Genomic DNA, 19903 nt, shown 5'->3' with positions numbered 1-19903 from the left:
CTGCTGTCACTTGTTTGTGCTCTTTGCTGTAACTAACTGAATAACACAATATTGTTACCAAAAGGATTGTCTGATCTAGTGTAGACTATAGATGATAGACAGGGATCAGACAATTTTATTTCAGTGTTTACTGACATACAAATGGGTGTGTGGCAAATGGCAAGATTTAAAAATATTTCTGGAGGAGGGAAACAAATTTGCAAACGGGACCACCTTAATGCACAGCTAATATATTTTAGGAAGTTCAAGGGACTAAAATAGGCACTCAATGGGAAGGTAAAGAAGGATATATAAGAGTAATTTAGTCAAGCAATCATGAGCATGAGTAGCCAGTGACTGTTAAATCTAGGTCACTGTCATGCTGCACTTGAGCTCATGAAGTGGCTGAGTGCAAAATGCATTTGTGACTGTGTAGGATTTTGTGGTCTAAACTTCTGTATAATGTTGATTATGGAAAAAGGAAGGAAAAAAGATAGTGTTGGTAACCTAATTACAATTTTTGTTGTGTTCAATGTTGCCTCATCAGTTTGTTTAACATTTAAAACAGTTTTTTTTTATTAGTAATTTGCTTTAATCACCATGTTTCCAAATTTGCAGGCAAGCGGGTTCTAATGTTTTTACTCTGGTGGATTCAGAGGAAGAGGAATACTTCGGAGATGAGGGTTCATCCAGAATAACTTCAGTTGTTAATCATCAAACTGCCCAGTCAATAAATGGTCATGCTTTTGTTGAAGGTAAATAATCTTTGACCTGGATTATAGGGAAAGGTATTCAATGAACATCTGTACCAGTGACCCAGCTAAAATGCAGTCCTACTATCTGACTTTGGAGTAACTAGAACAGCTAATCCAGTATGACTGTTGTTAGCACAGGACGATTTTTGATTTTTCTTTTTGGACTATACCTCAAATTAGTCTTTCTGTTCCATGCACTTTCCAAGTGTTGAGGATTGGTGAAGATCTGGTGTTTGTAGTGGTGGGACATCAGTGTGATTGGTGTGTGGTGGAGATGGTAGGAATCAGCTCTATATATCACACCTGTCTTATATTGGAAGGCACCTGAAGCAGTCTGAGGGAACTTCCTGAAAATTTCCCAGATTCGCAGAGAATCTGGGATCTCCATTTGCAAATTCTGATCAGCACATGTTGTGGAACAAAAGGATCACTGGCATGAGTCTGTAATTTGTGTCTAAAGTCCTTTATTACTTGTTGGATTTCACCTTGAGGATGCATTCCACACAATCTCCCTGATTGTACAAAGCATGGCATTTCATGCATATTTTGGAAATGAGGTGCAACAATTCCAAAGTACAAAGGGTCAGTTGTAATTTCTTAACCAATCTGAAGCAAGAAAAGTGTGTGATCAGTTACTTCTGATATTAATTTCCTTGTGTGATCATCGTGTGTCTTGGAGACCCCTTCCTCTGGTCAGCATCGAGCGGGCTCAACTTTTGTTAGTAATCACATCTCTATAGAAGCCATTTGTATCCACAGGTATGTTATTCATAGCCACATTACATCTGGTGACTGCCTGTATTCAACAGACCTGTCGCCTCTCCCTGCATTTCTGCAGAGATTAATTATTTTGGGAACAAGCCTGTGACTCCTTTTTATCTTCCTACAGCAGCCATCCATCACATGAGAGGCCGGTCATTTCTATTTACCTTTCACTGGAGGTCCACCTGGGCCAAAATCTCTTGCTCTGTCCACTTTGTTTTGAAGCCCACCTGTTCCTGGAAAACATGGCATACACTGACTCTCTAAATGTCAATTGTCTTCATCTGTGATGCCCATGCATTTCCTTGTGTTGATCCAGGCCCCTTTATAGACTGTGACCTCTGGTGAAGATGAGGTTATTTTTCAAGGGAACTTTTCAGTTGGCTGTTTGATCTGCTAAGCCTACACAAATTGGATCCGATGTTGCTGAAGCAGAAATATACCTTTTTTACTTTATTGTGTGTGTTACATTATGATAAGTTGAAACGTACTTTTTATTTCCGTATCTAGAGGTCTAATTTTGATGTGAATGAAAACATTTCCTTTGTGTTTATGCGTACTTCTGTTGGACACCAATCTGCAATCCAATTGTTCGGTGAATCCCAATGATTCAGTATCTGGATCACCAGAGCCCCATTTCCCATACTCCCTTTAAACTTTCCAGATTTACTGAAAAATTTGTTATACTATTGTGTAAAATTTTTTAGAAAAAGTTAATTTAAGTGTGTTGAGGTATTAACAGGAATGATATCCAATAATCTGGAAAATCTGTCAGCCTGGCATCACCAAAGTCCTGAGGGTGCCAAATTTTTGGAATTTTACTCTATATCTGCACTTCCTACAAATAATCTGCTTTTGAATTATGTCAAAAAGTAAACATGACGATGCCCATTATTTTCCCCCTGCAAACACCATACATCACCTTCCATAAATCCATGCTCTCTTGCACGATAAATCCAATGCTCTGGAGTTCCCTTCTCTAAACTTTCCACTCTGCTCTTCCTCTGAGATCCAGCCATTAAGGTGAGGTGGAGGATGGTCAGATGGAGCCAGGTGGGGGAGGGGGAGCTAAGAGAAAGGCTGGTGGGTGATAGGTGGAAACGGATAAGAAAGAGAAAAAAAAACAATGAGTAGATGGAGCCTAGGAGGGGGGCGGGGGTGGGGGCACAGGTGGCTGGAAGGTGATAAGTAGAGGGATGATGGACAAATGGAAGAAGGAGAGGAAAGGATAGGGAGGGTAGGCCAGGGGAAGAAACCCAGGTGGATAGGTGTGTAGGTGATGGGCAGATCAAAATCGGGAAGTGAACAAGGGGAGAGAGAACCTGGGTGGACTGTTAGGAGTGGGAAATAACATTAAAGGAAGTCCAAAAGAGATTCACCAGTTATAAGATTTCTTTACTAATCACATGTACATCGAAACACACAGGTGAAATGCATCACTGCATAGAGAATGCTCTGAGGGCAGCCCACAAGTGTTGCCACACTTCTGGTGCCAACATAGCATGCCCACATCTTCCTAACCTGTACGTCTTTGGAATGTCGGAGGAAACCGGAGCACCCGGAGGAAACCCACGCAGTCATGGGGAGAACTTACAAACTCCTTATGGACAGTGGCTGGAATTGAACCCGGGTTGCTGGCACTGTAATAGCATTACGCTAACTGCTACACTACCATGCATGCCAGTTATTTCCTGGAATGAGAGGACTGTGCTATAAAGAGAGGCTAAAGGTGTTGGGTCTGTATTGTTTGGAGTTCAGAAGAATGAGGGGTTATTGAAACAAACAGGATCCGAAGGGGGCACGGCAGGGTAGATTTTGAGATGTTGCAAATAGTAGGAGAATCTCAAATGAGGAATCTTAATCTCAAGATCAGGGGCCGGTCATTCAAAATGAGGTACGTAGAAATTTCTTCTCTCAGCAGATAGTGGATCTCTGGAAATCTCTACCCCAGCAAGTTGTGGAGGCTAACTCATTATAAGTATTTAAAGTGGAGATAGATAAAGTTTAGAAAGATAAGGGAATTGAGGGCTGTAGGAAACTGGCACAGGTTAAGGCATGGGGCAGAGCAACCATGATCATATTGAATGGCAGGGCTGGCTTGAGGAGCCATTTGGCTTAGTCCTGCTATTTTGTTGTGTTCTTGTGAATCTTTCCTCCTATCTGTTGACACTGGTGAAAATTGGGACGTGATGGGGTGTTTACATAAATCCTGATACAGGGTTTTGACCCAAAACATTGACAATTCCTCCACCCCCCACAGCTGCTGCTTGATCCAATGAGTTCCTCCAGCGGATTGTTTGTTGCGCCTCAATGTCCAGAGGATGTTTCCCCTGGCTGGGGTGTCGAGAACAAAGGCCACAGGTAAAGAAATTTTGGACTGAGATGAGGTGAAATTTCTTCACTCGGGCCAGTAAACCTGTTGAATTTACTACCACGTAACATGGTAGAGCCAAATCAGTGGATATATTTAAGATGGATATTTGGATCAATAGGCACCAAGGTGCACGGGGAGAGAGTGTGAATATGGTATTGAGATGGAGGATCAAAGGGCCAAATAATCTACTTTAGCTCCTATTTTTTTTTATACAAGTTTCTGTGTATTACCAGAGATGACAACAGCAGTAGCATGAAGATGTGCAAAGCTTTGGTTTCATCTCCAATTTTTTTCCCCACAGATAACTCACAAAAAATTTGTAATGACCGACTTCCAAATGAAGAAAGAAATGAGAGTGATGTTTAAAGGTAGACCATTCATTTCTGGTGCATAGTGCTCGATTATTTTAATTTCTGGTGACTGGTGTGGTTGTTTAATTTTATTCCCATGAAAAACCTAGATGATGAGCCAAGCCCAAAAAGGCAGGACAGGCTACTAGGGGTGGATAAGAAGTGAAGAATTCATTTTGGTCATGCAATTCAATTAAATACATAAACCTCAAATTGACTTTTATATAAATTTTTTTCTCCACTGCCTCCAATCTTCCTCCACTAAAATTGATTTTTTTTTGGAGGAGATGCAGTGATTGGGAGAAGTTCTTTTTCTGCTCTGGGTGGGGAGAATTATAGGACCCTTATTGTACCTGAGATTGAAACCTAGAGTCATTCTTTCCTGCATACCTCAAGTGCCACAGGACAGGATTTTGAAACCAGCAGAGGAGTGTTTTAAATGATTATCATCTTGTTAGTCAGTAGAATAATGTTCAGTTAAGCATTAACTCTAAATGCAGTAGAGTTTAATTTAACACTTAGAATATAATTTGTTATGGTTGTCGTTCAGGCATTGGCTGCTACTTGGCAGTTTAATATTTATGTTAGATGTGTGCCAGGCAATGACCATCTCCAGCAAGCAACTCTAATCATCTGCCTTACATTGAATCTCACTAACTCACCGGATCCTCCATCAACATCCTTTGGTTCATCACTGAGCCAGCCACATCAGTATTGTGACTACAAGAACAGGTCAGAGGCTGGGTATTCTGGGGTGACTGACTTGCCTCCTGACCTTCAAAGCCTTTCCACCATGTACAAGGCACAACTTGGGAATGTGATGGCTTGCTTTCCATTTGCCTGGATGAATATTGATCCAATCCTCAAGAAGTTTGACACCGTACAGAACAATGCAACCTGCTTGATTGGCACCCAGTTCACCACTTTTAACCATTCAGTTCCTCCTCCATTGAAGCATGGCAGCTGCTACATGTACCATCTATAAAATGCACTACATTTACTTGCCTGGATAACTCTGACAAAACCTCCAAAATCGTGACAAGTAACGTCAAGACGATCATCACCTGCGGGTTTCTCTACAACTCGAACACCATCCTGACTTGGAGAACCATCACTGTTCCTTCATCGTAACAGGGATTAAAACCTGGGAAATCCGAGACTAAAATAATTCAATTTGGCATTGAGGGCAGTTAGAGAGCAATAAATAGGGGCAAAAAATGGATCCCTTATCACCTCTGGACTTCTTAAAGACCCTGTGTCCTTTTTATTTTAGCCTCCGTCAAGTATGTCACTATTTTGTCTCCAGTGTTTCTGTTCCACCCAGTTTTATCAACAGTCCCTTTCACTCCTTTCTCCCTCTTGTGTTTAGTTAACATGGAAACATTTAAGTGAATGTTATTTCCTTCAACAGCTTTTTGTAGAAAGTTCCACATTCTGGCCACTCACAGGGTAAAGAAGTTTCTTCTGAATTCTCTACTTTGTTATGGCCATTGGCTTTGGACACTCCAGAAGACAGAAACTTGTCTTGTATGTCATGATCAGGAAACCCTCTGTCACATTTGCCGTCTGCTTTCTTTTCCAGAAGGACTTGTTTCAGTGGATTTTGAATGTTGGTCTCAAGGGATATCTAGTTGGCCCAAGCTTCCAGTTTTCAGTTAGTAATGGATGGTCATTAAATTTCCCAACCACCCCCACCCCCCCCCCCCCCAAGCCATCCCAGCTACAGATCCTCCACAACATGAAATGTTACTTTGCTCCATGACTTTTTATCCCCAGGGATTGGCAGCAGGCTATTTATTTTTCAGTCCAGCCACATTTATTTTGAGGTTCTTGAAGGCTACTAGCAGGGAAAATCCACCACGCCCCACCCTTCAATCCTTAAAGTACGAGCTAGGTCAAAGCAGTTTTGCAGAATGTATTCTAATCACCTTCCTTCATTCGGCAGTGAGTGTCTAAGTTCCTACTGTGTCCTGGCGCTTTCTGAGTGGCACACCGCCAGCACTCGCAGTTTCTCTACCTCCTAATCCTGCTCTTGAATGGCAGCTTGGTCTCTGAAGTCAGCTTGGTATAAACCAGCCTTCTGGTGGTAAATTCTTGGACAGGTGATTAAGCCACATTCCTGTGTTAAACCAGCTATTGTTGCTGTCAAACAGCATGAACAACAATTAGAAACTTTTAAATTAGTTAAAAGTGAAACAATTTTTTAAAGTAGTCAAATATTCAAAAAATAAAAGCAGTTAAAAATCTTAACATTTAAAATTAACTGAATACATTTAAAGTACCAAGATTTTTTTGAAAATAAATTTCCTGAAGCTTTTTCCCTTCACTCATAGCTGTTACTTCATCCACTGAAGTGAATAATGCTGTTGGAGATGCATTTTCAGACACAGAAACAGGCCCTTCGGCCCAACTCACCCCTGCCAACCATGATGCCCATTAGTCCCATTTGGCTGTGTTTGGCCATGTCGCTGTCACCCTTTCCTATCAATATACCTGTCTAAGTGTCATCTTTCTTCACTACTGGCTCACAATGAATCTTATGTTGGATTGATAATGGAGATCAACTGTGAGAAAGTTCTATTTCACACGATTTCTCCAAAGTAATGAACTTACCACAGAACTACTGGCTTTTTTAAAATCTGAATTTAAGCCATTATCTCCAAGTTAACTGCAATAGCTTTTTTTTTCACATAAAAAGAATCGCTCCCTTGACTGAACTGTTAACTAGGTGATTCAGTTGGAGCCAGTTACAGAAAATAAAGAAGCTCTTCTTTACATTATCCCCTGTTCTTTGAGGAATTGCTATCTCAAAACATGTCCTTCAGTATCCAGTGCTGAGTGATCTGTTGTAGCTCTCAATGCAAAGTGAACAAAACACAATTTGTGGCCAAAAAACAAAATGCTGGAGGAAGTCAGCGGGTCAGGCAGCATCTGTGGAGGAAACTGGACAGTTGACGTTTCGGGTCGAGACCCTTCATCTGGACTGCTTGTGGCCTCTCTTTGTCAGCTAAACCAGTAAATAGAATTCCTATGACTAACTGAACATTGCTAACGATAAGAATAGAGGCTAAGATAAACATTATCAAGGTATTAACATTTTTCATTTTCAACTCTGAATTTTCTGCGTTAAGATGGAATATTCTTTTGTTACATGTGATTAATAATACAGCCATCTAAGTTGTAAACATAAACAGTAGGGAACATCAGCATGGATCAAAGAGAAATCAGTCAAATTCTCCTGTCCAGTGGCTACCTCCTGTGCCAATGATTGGATTAACTCTACTAGCTGGGGAAAACAAAACAGATTTGCATTTATTAAATTGTACAGTCAGCTCATTTTGGTAAATGTTAATTTCTAATCTAAATATTATGCTGGTTATTCAGAAATTATACTATATCTAGCAGTTCCATTGGTGAGCTGTCACTGCTGTCAGATACATGCCTTGCTGCAGGATTCTTTCCAGATATGCAGGGATTGCTTTGGGATGTTGTAAATGTCGAATGGTTGGTTATTGTCTTCTGTTGACTTTGTGGCTTTAATAATAGTAACTGAGAGACTATTTGCATTTTACTGATTTAACAAATTTCTAACACCTATACACCATTTTGTTGTGCAAACATTTTTCTTAAGAGTGGCTATAGAATAGACATAACTCCAATAATTACGATGCCATATTTAACCCTTTACTTATTATTGGATAGTTCACACCATTAAAAAGATTTGTAACAGTTAGTTGTTTTGTCCAGTGTTGGCATAGGCTGCCCTACTGAAAAGTAGTGCCAAAGGTGCTTTGGGGAGGATGACAGTTATTCAGAGCCATTTTCTCTACCTCAGAAGGATGGAAATGAGTTGCTTACTTTAGATGACAGAACAAGTAATATAGTACGTAGGATACAAAAAAGGAGAATGTACCTTGTACAAAAGAGAGAACAAAATAAATCTTCTTACATTAACATGCTTGTGATTTCAGCCATCTTTGCTCCCGGTCTTCTGACGGGCACGTGCCAAATAATTAACTTCTGTTCTTTTTTTAGGACCAGAGGAAATCTGATTGCTTCTGTGCAATATTTTCTGCCTAAGTGTGTGGAGAAGACTGCTATATTGGGGATTTCCAGTGAGCTCTGAGCCAATGTACTGTTTGGAAATGATTAACCTAATGTTATTTGAAAAGTATAGTCTTTTTCTAGATACACTGAAACAAATGAAAACAAACATTAGGAATTGCTTTTAAATGCAGGAATTTAGACTGCCAGAAAAATCATTGCAGTTTATGCTCAGGATTTAAGTATGAAAGGTAGGTTTAGTGTGTTTGCTGTATCTGTATGGTATCTAACCTGTTAGCTTGCAACTAATTTAGTTTAAAAGTGCTCTGTCTGTCGCTTTTTATAAAATAGTGCCTGCCTTGCATTCCCTCTCAGTGTTTATTTGCAAGCCTTACAAAATATTTTTGAACAATTTTAAAGCAGAACCTTTTTGTGAAATTATACAGTGTAATTAAGTGTTAAAATGATATTGTGCATCTTGGTTTTGTTCAGTGATTGACTTATTTATGCAAATAGGAATCCATTTTATATTAATACACAAGGACAAATATTACATGTTTATTTTAAATGATTTTACTATTTGTGTAGCTTAGCTTTTTTATAAACAAAACCTGTATTGTGTTCTATTGTTCTCCACAATAAAGATTCCTGTAACAATTTGGATTCACACAGCACTTTTCATATAATACAATTTTTTTTTCTTTTTAAAGCTGCTTTAATACAGAAGAAACATTCCCAGGAGGTTTAGTGGTGTAAGTTGATGATCAGCCAAACGGAGATAGGAGGAGGGGTGAAAATAAACCTTGGACAAAGTGTTTTATCATAGAGAGTTTTAAAGGGCAGTAAGGTATCAAAGTGGAAGGATAGATTGTTCAGGGATGGTGAGCAGAAAATGTTAGAAACCTTCAGCAAATCAGGTGACATTTAAAAGAAGAGAGAGTCAGTATTTGAGGTTACAACATTTTCCTGGAACTAGAAAAAATTTGTGGACTATTATCTAGGGATGTTCAAATCTAACTATGACTTAAGAAGAATTTCAATTCAATTAATTAAATAATCTGGAGTAGAGTCATGGAGCATTACAGCACAGAAACAGGCCCTTCGGCCCATCTAGTCCATGCTGTCTGATCTTCTGCCTTGTCCCATCTAGCTACACCCAGACCATCTCTCTCCAAACCCCTCCCATCCATGTACCTACCCAAACTTCTCTTAATTGTTACAATGGAACCCGCATCTACCACTTCCACTGGCACCTCATTCCACACTCACACCACCCACTGAGTGAAGAAGGTCCTCCCTCAGATTCCCCTTAAATATTTCACCTTACACCCTGAACCTATGACCTCTAGTTCTAGTCTCACCCAACCTAAGGGGAAAAAGCCTGCATGCATTCACCCTATCTATACCCCTCATAATTTTGTATACCTCTATCAGATCTCTCCTCATTCTCCTGCACTCCAGGGAATAAAGTCCTAATGTATTCAGCCTTCCCTATAACTCAGGTCCTCAAGTCCTGGCAACATCCTTGTAAATTTTCTCTGCACTCTTTCAAGCTTATTGATATCTTTCCTGTAAGTAGGTGATCAGAACTGCACACAATACTCTAAATTCAGCCTCACCAACATCTTGGACAACTTCAACATAACATCCCAATTCCTGTACTCAGTGCCCTGATTTATGAAGGCCAAAGTGCCAAAAGCTCTCTTTACGACCCTATCAACGTGTGATGCTACTTTCAAGGAATTATGGATCTGTATTCCCAGGTCCCTTTGTTGTACTGCGCACCTCAGAACCCTACCATTCACTGTGTAAGTCTTACTCTAGTTTGTCCTCCCAGAGTGCAATACCTCACACTTGTCTGCATTAAGTTCCATCTGCCATTTTTCAGCTCATTTCCCTAGCTGGTCAAGATCACGCTGCAAGCTTTGATAGGCGTCTGAAAATTTGCTGATCCAGTTTTACAATGTTATCATTCTAAATCATTAATATAGATGATAAACAACAACGATCCCTGCAGCACACCACTAGACACAGGCCTCCAGTCAGAGAGACTACCATCTACTACCATTCTCTGGCTTCTCCTGCTAAGCCAATGTTGAATCCAATTGACTACTTCATCCTGAATGCCATGCAACTTAAGCTTCTGGACCAGCCTCCCATGTGGGACTTTGTCAAAGCCTTGCTAAAGTCCATGTAGACAACATCTATTGCTTTCCCTCCTCAAAAAACTCTATAAGATTGGTTAGACTTGACCTCCCACGCCATGTTGACTATCCCTAATCAGGCCTTGTCTATCCAAATACTTGCATATCCGGTCCCGTAGAAAACCTTCCGATAATTTACCCATGACTGACGTCAAGCTCACCAGCCTATAATTTCCCGGCTTGTTCTTAGAGTCTTTCTTGAACAACAGAACAACATCAGGTATCCTCCAGTCCTCCAGTACTTCACCCGTGGCTAAGGGCATTTTAAATATCTCTGCCAGGGCCCCTGCAATTTCTGCACGAGCCTCTCGCAAGGTCTGAGGGGACTCCTTGTCAGATGCTGGGGATTTATCCACCTTAATTCACCTCAAGACAGCCAGCACCACCTCTTCCGTAATCTAGATACGGTCCATGACTTCACTACTATTTTGCCACAATTCTCTAGTCTGTCTCCAGAGTAAATATGGATGCAACATATTTAAGATCTCTTTCGGCTCCATGCATAATTGACCATGCTGATCTTCCAAGAGGACCAATTTTGTCCCTTGCTGCCTTTTGCTCTTAATATAACTGTAGAAACCTTTGAGATTCTCTTTCATCCTGTCTGTCAGAGCAACTTTATGTCCTCTTTTTGCCCTCCTGATTTCTCTCTTAAGTGTTCTCTTGCATTTCTTATTCTCCTCAAGTGCCTCATTTGATCCTAACTGCCTATACCTGATATGTGCCACCTTTTTCTTTACCAGGGCCTCAATATCCCTTGATAACCAAGGTTCCCTAAACCTGTTAGCCTTGCCTCTTATTCTAACAGGAACATACAGATTCTGTGCTCTCAATATTTCACTTTTGAAAGCCTCCCACTTACCAAGCATCTCCTTGCCAGAAAACAGCCTATCCCAATCCACCCCTGCCAGACCTCTTCTGATGCCATCAAAATTGGCCTTACTCCAACTTAGAATCTCAACCCGAGGACCGGTCCTATCCTTCTCCATGATTGTCTTGAAACCAATGGAATTATGATCACTAGATCCAAAGTGTTCCCCAGCACACACACTTCTGTCACCTATCCTGTCTCATTCCCTGAGAGGAGATCAAGTATCGACTTCTCTCTAGTTGGGACCTCTATATATTGATTATGATATGTAAGATGATAATATCAGTAGTGGTGACCATGTTGTAAAAGGTAATCTAACATGGATGTTCCTCTACTGACGACTGACTTATGCCATTCATTATTCAATTATGTGTTTTTTGAGCCTATTTGCACTGTAACAAAGAAACCTCCTGCTAATCACCATGTACTGGCCTCAGTTAGCTGCTGAATCAATGCTCCAAGGTGAATACTGTTTGGAAACAATGCTGCTGCGAGGTTGCTGATTGTACCAGATGGTTGACTTCAGTGTCTGTCACCAGCAATGACCTGGTACTATGATAGTATCTCTACATTACATCCATTCAATAAGGGAAAACAAACACTAAAAATATCTGTCAGTTTTGGTGTATATGGGCACAAAGTCCTCCAGGTACTTGAATCCAAGACCTGTCTTTCCAGATTTAGTCCTAACTGGTTGCATTTCTCCGGGCCCTGTTGCAGAGCAGTGATATTCTTCCTCTGCAGGTTAGTGGTGTACCCTCAGGTATCTCCACATCTGCTTCCATCAAGCGGGTTAGTCTCTGTGAAATGGCACCTATTTCTCCAATTTGGGATGCCCTCTAATGAGCTCACGATCTGGGATGAGTTGCACGTTGAATCACTGCTCCCTTCTGCCACATTTGGTATCAGTCAAATGTGGGCTTCGCTGTCTCTTGTTCTTAATGGTGGCAGAAGGGAGTCATGACTCAATGTGCAACTCACCCCAGATTAGACAGCTCTGTTGTGGAAGTGTGACCGACATGGCTGGCAACTACACTCTTGTACTTCTAGTTCTAGCAGTCTTTCTCTTGTTGGAAGTAGAAAATGAGTTAGCCCACTCAAGTCTCTGCACAAAACTGCTCATCATCCTTTGGATTGGGGTATTGCAGAATAAGGTATGTCTGTGATGATTGACCCTTCTTCAATAGTCTCTTGACCACCTTCCCAATGTTCTCTACCTATTCATTTTCCGTGGAAAATGAGGTGATGTCCGGTTATCAGACTGCCGGTCCTTAGGGAACCTCACAAAATTTTCTGCTGTGAATTGCAGCCCATTATCTATGATTAGTAACTCAAGGATGCCATGACGAATGGGTGTTTTCCAAGAAGTCTGTCTCCCAGAAATTTAAAAAATAATCGTCCATCATCAGATTTTCCCCTCGATGTAAATCAGATCTGATGAGTCTGTTACCCAGGATATGTCTGGGATTCAATGAGGATGAAACATGTTATTTAGTTGGTTACGTTCTAGAGATCTGCAGGTCTTGCATTTCTCTGCATATCTCCTCATCTTGCCACTCATTCCTGGCCAGTGGATCCTTCTTTATTGTTTGGTGAAGTCAATGCCTTGACTATATTTGTGGCTTGGGTGCAATTACTTCTTTACCTCTGAAGGTCAGGCAGCTTGAATACCCGGTTCATCTCTCGCATGGAAGCACAATCTGAGAACAAGTTCAACCTCATACTGTATCTCTTTGCATCCTGTCTAAATCACTCACATCAGGTAATCATCATATCTTATATTCTGGTGTGTTCCTTGATCTCAATGGTTGAGAGACTAGAATATACCTAACTATGTTGATTCTCTCATACTCTGTATCCAGACCATTCCTTGTGTCCCTGAGGTAAACTCAACCAAGTGTTGATTACATGCTTGTCTTTGCTCGGATGGTACTGTATCTTCATGTTATACAGCCGTTCCCTGCAACTGGTTGTACCAAACATTAGTTGGATGGCATTTAGAGTATTGTGTACAGTTCAGGTTGCCACACTGCAGGAAGTATTTGGTAGCAATAGAGAGAGTGAAGAAGATTCACCAGGATGTTATCTGGAATGGAAGGCTATAGTTACAAGGAGAGATTGATAGGCTGGGTTTATTCTCACTGGAACGTAGGAGGCTAAGGGGTGACATTACAGAGGTTTACAAAGTTATAAGGGGCATAGACTATAGATGGTTAGAACCTTTTCCCAAAGCAGAGGTATCTCGATCTAGAGGGCAGAGGTTTAAGATGAGAAAAAAGGAACTTAAAGGAGATCTGAGGGTTAAGTTTTTCACACAGGCCAGTGAATATTTGGAATGAGCTGCCAGAGGAGGTAGTGGAGGCAGATCCAACTAAAAGGCATTTGGACAGGTACTCGGATAAGAAAGGAACAGAGGGATATGGACCTCATGTGGGCAAATGGGATTAGTGGAGATAGGCATCCTGGTCAGCATGGCTGAGGTGGGCTGAAAGGACCCATTACTGTGTGATAAGTTTCTGTGATTCTTGAAGCTCTTTGGTGTTCTGTGGAGAGGCTTAACAGCAAAGATCACTGTGCATGTATACAGTTCTCCCCTCTTGTACTGGTAGAATGAAGATCACAGCAAATAGCTGCTTCTCAATTTGTACCTAGTGCATCTTTGCATCTGTCAGAACTCTACTTGAGCATGCTGTCAACTGACCCTCCTGGAAGATCATCACTCCAAGATGACATTGTCTGAAATGACAGCTCCTTCTTATCACCAAAGTATGGCGACACAGGCTACCCTGTGACCAGCCCATTTTTTTTAATTGACCAAAATAAGCTTTATTCATAATAAAAGACAAACTATATACAATAATAAAACAGTGCAAGCCTTTACATTCTTGTACAGATCAATCATTAGTGTTACCTTTTTATATAAAAAAAATACAGCACCGATGCCACTCGTGTGGCTCCCTGGGGGCTCCCCAGTCCCATATTTACAATATTTAAGGGGCTTTCTCGGCTGATCCTGCCCGTCCCTCTCCAGTGGCAGAAGAACCCTAAACTGTAGTCCTTCCCCACCGAGCCCTTGTGTTGGCCGCACCCAGCTTCAGTGCGTCCCTCAGCACGTACTCCTGCAGCCTGGAATGTGCCAGTCAGCAGCATTCCTCTACGGACATCTCGCTGTGCTGGGAGACCAACAAGTTTCGGGCAGACCAAATGGTATCTTTAACCAAGCTGATGACCTTCCAGCAGCAGTTGATGTCCGTCTCTCTGTGTGTCCCTGGGAACAGCCCTGTGGATCAGAGAATCCTCTGTTATGCAGCTGCTGGGGATGAACCGTGACAAGGACCCTTGCATCTTTCGCCACACCCTCCTCGCAAACCCACAGCCCGCAAAGAGGTGGGCGACTGTCTCGTCCCCAGCGCAGTCCTCCCGGACATGGTCATGTTCTGACCATGCAGAAAGGATCTGACTGGGAGGGCCCCTCTCACTGCCCATTAAATATTTTTTTAACCAAAATAAACTTTTAATTCGTCTTTCCAACTGGACTTTGTTTCTGCTTGAGAGCTATTGGAATGTACTGTGGTGGGTGTACTGCCAGCAGTTCCCTCTCAACTGGGACTAAATGCCTCTAGTTTCCCTGTTCCATGAAAGATATCTGGATTCGCATCAGTGAATTGTCTAACTGAAGTGACTGCTTGCTATTCTCATGACTGAGTTAGTGTGTACCTTTATCAGGTTCACCTCCTGGACCATACTGATAAGTACAGATGTGGCATCTTTCTATTAACTATGATGGAACTCACATTGTAGCTCTCTGGATGCTTTGAATTCCACGTTTGGAGAGCATCTTCCAACAGGCTCTTGTGTAGTCTTGCTGTGTATTGACAACACATGGCTGGTTGGTTTTAACTGAGTACTTTATGGTACAGTGCAATTTTCTCTCTTGGTGTGAATATGACACAAACACATCTCTACTTTTGTCTGTACTGATTTATCCTGCAGACCCAGCTTGATATGTATTGGGTAGGAAAAAAAATTGTTTCATTCTTTAGACAGGTTACTTGCGCAGAAATGTGGTGGCAGGAGTGTTTTGTTCTGATGTTGCTTGAATCCCGTGATCCATTGACTTTCAGTGCATGCCCATGTGTTATCTTAATTTTCAGGTACAGAGTCTAAGTTTCATAATTTCATTAATCAGCACTACTGACAACATAAATCAACATCTCTCTGGAGGATCCTGGAGGATAAATTAAACTAACTAAGTGCTTCATTAAACAAAAGAAGTTGCAGAGTGATGGAACATCTTTTTTTCTGTATGTTTACTCTAGACAGTCAACCAGTTGGAGCCAGTCCAATACAAGGTAATAATATCTGCCTGCAGAGTAGCCAGTCACATTTCTGAAAGAGACACACATCCTACATTACATCAGCCACATATGGCACCATCACTGGTTGAATCCGGAAGAACATGGCTAACTGACCTGGTAAGCAGTGAGTGATGAGAAAAATGTTAACCCTTCCCTTACCAATCTATGCATTGCAGTTACATGTGACCATGAAAGTACTGGTACCTTTCCTTATGGAGTCAAAGTCCCTTCTTCACACAGAGGACAGTCTCCATCATTGTCTGTGTTACATTCTGCTAAAAGGAAAAGATTCATAACACATCTTATCAGGTCAATGCTGGGCGTCCATAAAGGGCTGTGGCCTAATAGCATCAGCAGAATTGTATCCCACCACAACCTTTAACCACATCTCTTGGAATGCCCCTCACCTCTTTTTGCCATCAAGCCAGGTAATCAATGGGAGTGTAGAAGGGTGTGGCAGGAATAATACCACAAAAATGAAGTGCCATCCCAGGAAGGCTACAGTGTAGACCCACCATCATGCAAAACAGAGAATGCTATAAGAGGAAACGAGTGATCACACGTGGTCAGATCAGTGTTCCAGAGTTCTGCCAGACCCAGTCATGAATAGAGATGGAGAGTTAAACAACTAACAGGAGGAAGAGGCTGAAAGAACATTCCCAACATTAATGATAATGGAACCTGGCACATGAGTGCAAAAGATGAGGCTGAAACATTTGCAGCTATCATTGGTCTGAAGTGCCAAGAGGATAACCCATCTCTGCCCCCTTCTGTGGACCCCACCGTTGTGGAAGCCAGACCTCAGCCAATAGGACTCCCTCCAGATGATATCAAGAATGGACGGTTGTCTTGAGTTTAGCAAAAGAAGTAGGCCCTGGGGACATTTCATTTGTAACGCTGACATGCCTCAGATCTTGCTGTGCCTCTTTTCAGTATGGCTACAACACTGTTAACCTACACAGTAATGTGGAAAATTGCCTATTACAGTCCTTCAGTTGGTTGGAGTCATGGCTTACATGCCGTTATATAAGATAAGATTTCTTTATTAGTCACATGTACATTGAAACACACAGTGAAATGCATCTTTTGTGCAGAGTGTTCTGGGGGCAGCCCGCAAGTGTTGCCACGCTTCCGGCACCAACATAGCACGCCCACACTTCCTAACCCGTACGTCTTTGGAATGTGGGAGGAAAGTGGAGCACCCGGAAGAAACCCACGCGGGCATGGGGAGAACGTACAAACTCCTTACAGACAGCGGCCAGGTGCAAAATGGAGACAAGTTTCTGAGGGCACCCAAATGCAATGTTTACTGGTGTCATCACTCCAATCACATACTCAGAGCTTTTTGCACCTCGTTCTGAGAAGCTTAATACTGAAGTGGAGCAGATCTACAGGACAGATGGGAAAATGTTCAATCTTCATTGCCTGCACTCCAGAACCAAAGTCAATCCAATCTCAGTTACTGAGCTGCAGTATGTGGAGGACAGTTCCATATGCCAACATTCAGAGGCTGTGCTCCAAGTTATCGTTGACTCGATCGCTAAAGCGTAGCGGAGAATGGGTGTTACACCAAAAATCTGCCAAACATAGGTCCTCTACTGACCTTCTCCCACTGCACCTCCAACCCCTCCTCCCCCCAGCAATTAATGCCAGAAAGTGTGATTCATTTCCACTAACCATGGTGAAATCAGTGAAGGCAGACATCAATAATGAGTTTCAATACATGCAATACCTTAGGCTATCTGATGAAAATTATGCTTGAAGATCAAGACCTCAAATGTGGCTCATGGTCTACTGGACACCAATGATTCCTGCCCTCCTGCTAGATTCAGAGATGTGGACTACCTGCAGCAGGCATGTCAAACCTCAAGAGAAATACCACCAATGCTGAGTCTGCAAGATCTTCCAAATCCGCTGGTAAGAAAAGCGAACCAGTGTCCCCCATCATCAATTCTGCTCAATCAGTTCTGCCAGTGGTAGAAGGAGCGAACATTCCACAAGGGAGATGTTCACCTTTCAACTGTTCTAGATGGTGTTGCGATTCCTGAGTGTTATTCAAAGTGGAGAATATTCCATTACAATCCTGGCACACCTGATATTGTCTGGGGAGTCGTGGGGTGATTTAGTTGCTATGGAGTATCCAGCTTCTGATTTGCGATTGTACCCATAGTATTTATTGAACCTCTATGTTGTTGATGTTTGGGGATTCAGCAAAAATAATGCCATTGACCATCAGACTGAGGTGGTTGGATTTGGATGTGGTCTCTGCCTGACAATGATGTACCATGTATGTTACTTGTCTGAATGCTGCCAAGGTTTTGCTTTATTCTCCAAGAAGACATGAATGAAACTGAACACTGTACAACCTATCAGCAAACATCACCTTTTGATGAAGTCATTTGAAATGGTTGGGCATTGCCCTGAGAAACTCCAGCTGTAATATCGCAAGGCTGTGTTGCTTCCAATGACTCTAATCATAGCCATAGTCATGGAGTCATACAGCAAGGAAACAGACACTTTTGCTCACTGAGTCCGCACCAACCAGCAATCACTCACTCACACTAATCCCATTTTTTTATTCTTCCCATATTTCCATCAATTCCCCATCCCCCAGGTCCCACCACATGTGGCTGATTAAACTATAAAATCATATGTGGTTGGAATGTGAGAGGAAACTGGAGTACCTGAAGGATTCCAAAGTGATCACAGGAAGAACGTGCAAACTCCTCACAGACAGCACCAGAGGTCAGAATTGAACCCAGGTTACTGGAGCTGCAAGACAGCAGCTTTACTGGCTGTGCCACTAGTTTGTGCTGAGTATGACACCAGCAACTGGAAGATTTTCTCTTAATTTCATTAACATTAATATTACTATCATTCCTTGATGTCACACTTGTTCAAATGCAGATTGATGTCAAGGGTGGTCACTCACACTCCATCTCTGAGTTGTTCTTCTATCAATGTTTGGACCACTGGAGAAACCCTGAGCATCAGTTAACAGATTATAGATGAGTAGGTTGTGGTTGACAGCACCTTCCATTATTTTGGTGGTGACTGGGAGAAGACTGATGGGTCAGTAACATTAGGGGAAACCTGTCCTTCTCTGAATTCCGAAGAAGGAATCTTTTGCAAAATTCAACAAACTGCACATACTGGAAATTGAAAATAAAAACAGAAAATGCTGGAAACACTCAGCGAGTCAGGCAGCATCTGTGAAAAGAGAAAAAGAGTTAATATTTCAGGTCAGAGACTTTTTTATATCTGTCTCGGGACAGGTGAGTCATTCGGTTATAGAGCCTTCAAGTCATACAGCACAGAAACAGGCCTTCAGACCAACCTTTTTGCCCATCTATACTATCCCATTTGCCCACATTAGGTCCATATTTTTCTGTGCCTTGCCTATTTAAGCATCTGTCTAAATGCCTCTTAAACATACTGAATATATCTGATTCCACCAATTCCTCTGGTAGTGAGTTCCAGATATCAGCTACTCTATGTAAAATATTTTCCCCTTAGATTCCCTTTAAAACTCCTTTCACAAACCTATGCTCTCTTGTTTTTGATATGCCTAACTAGTCTATCTACTCTATCCATACTTCTCATAATTATATATACTTATATCAGGTCACCCCTCAGGACAAATCCAGCTATTCAAATTCTCCCCATGAGTAATGTCCTCAATTCCAGGCAACATCCTGGTGAATCTCCTCTGCACTCTCTCCAATGCAATCATATCCTTCCTATAGTGTGGTGACCAGAGCAACACACAATACCCCAAGTGCGGCCTAACCAATGTTTTGTAAAGTTGCAACATAACATCCCAAGGTATATTCTATACCCTGACCCATGAAGACAAGCATGCTATATGCCTTCTTCACTGGCCTATTGACCTATGTTGCCACTTTTAGGGAACTATGGACTTGAAGCCCAAGGTCCCTCTGTTAATCAACATTCCACACTATTTACATTATATGTCTTACCTCTATTTGACTTCCCAAAATGCATAATCATGCATTTTTCAGGATTAAATTCCACCTGCTAACGCTCTGCCCAATTTTTCATTCTATCTAATATTCTGCTGTAGCCTCAGACATCCTTCCTCATTACCCACAACACCACCAATATTCATGTCATCTGCAGACTTACTAATCATGCCTCCAACCGCACATCCAAGACATTAGTATATGTCACAAACAACAAGGGTCC

General features: G+C 41.7%; 1 long non-coding RNA gene across 1 annotated transcript; it reads left to right on the top strand.

Annotated features, from left to right (window-relative positions):
• Nucleotides 1–596: 596 nt before the first annotated feature.
• On the top strand, nucleotides 597–8890 carry LOC127579515 (uncharacterized). Its single transcript, XR_007957684.1, has 3 exons — nucleotides 597–734; nucleotides 4172–4238; nucleotides 8256–8890. It is a non-coding gene; the product is annotated as an uncharacterized LOC127579515 (long non-coding RNA).
• The last annotated feature ends 11013 nt before the right edge of the window (nucleotides 8891–19903 follow it).

The sequence above is a fragment of the Pristis pectinata genome, chromosome 17 (assembly GCF_009764475.1).
Source record: "Pristis pectinata isolate sPriPec2 chromosome 17, sPriPec2.1.pri, whole genome shotgun sequence".
Classification (NCBI taxonomy): domain Eukaryota; kingdom Metazoa; phylum Chordata; class Chondrichthyes; order Rhinopristiformes; family Pristidae; genus Pristis; species Pristis pectinata.
The sequence above is the reverse complement of the archived record's forward strand: the minus strand, read 5'-3'. Positions and strand labels throughout refer to the sequence as shown.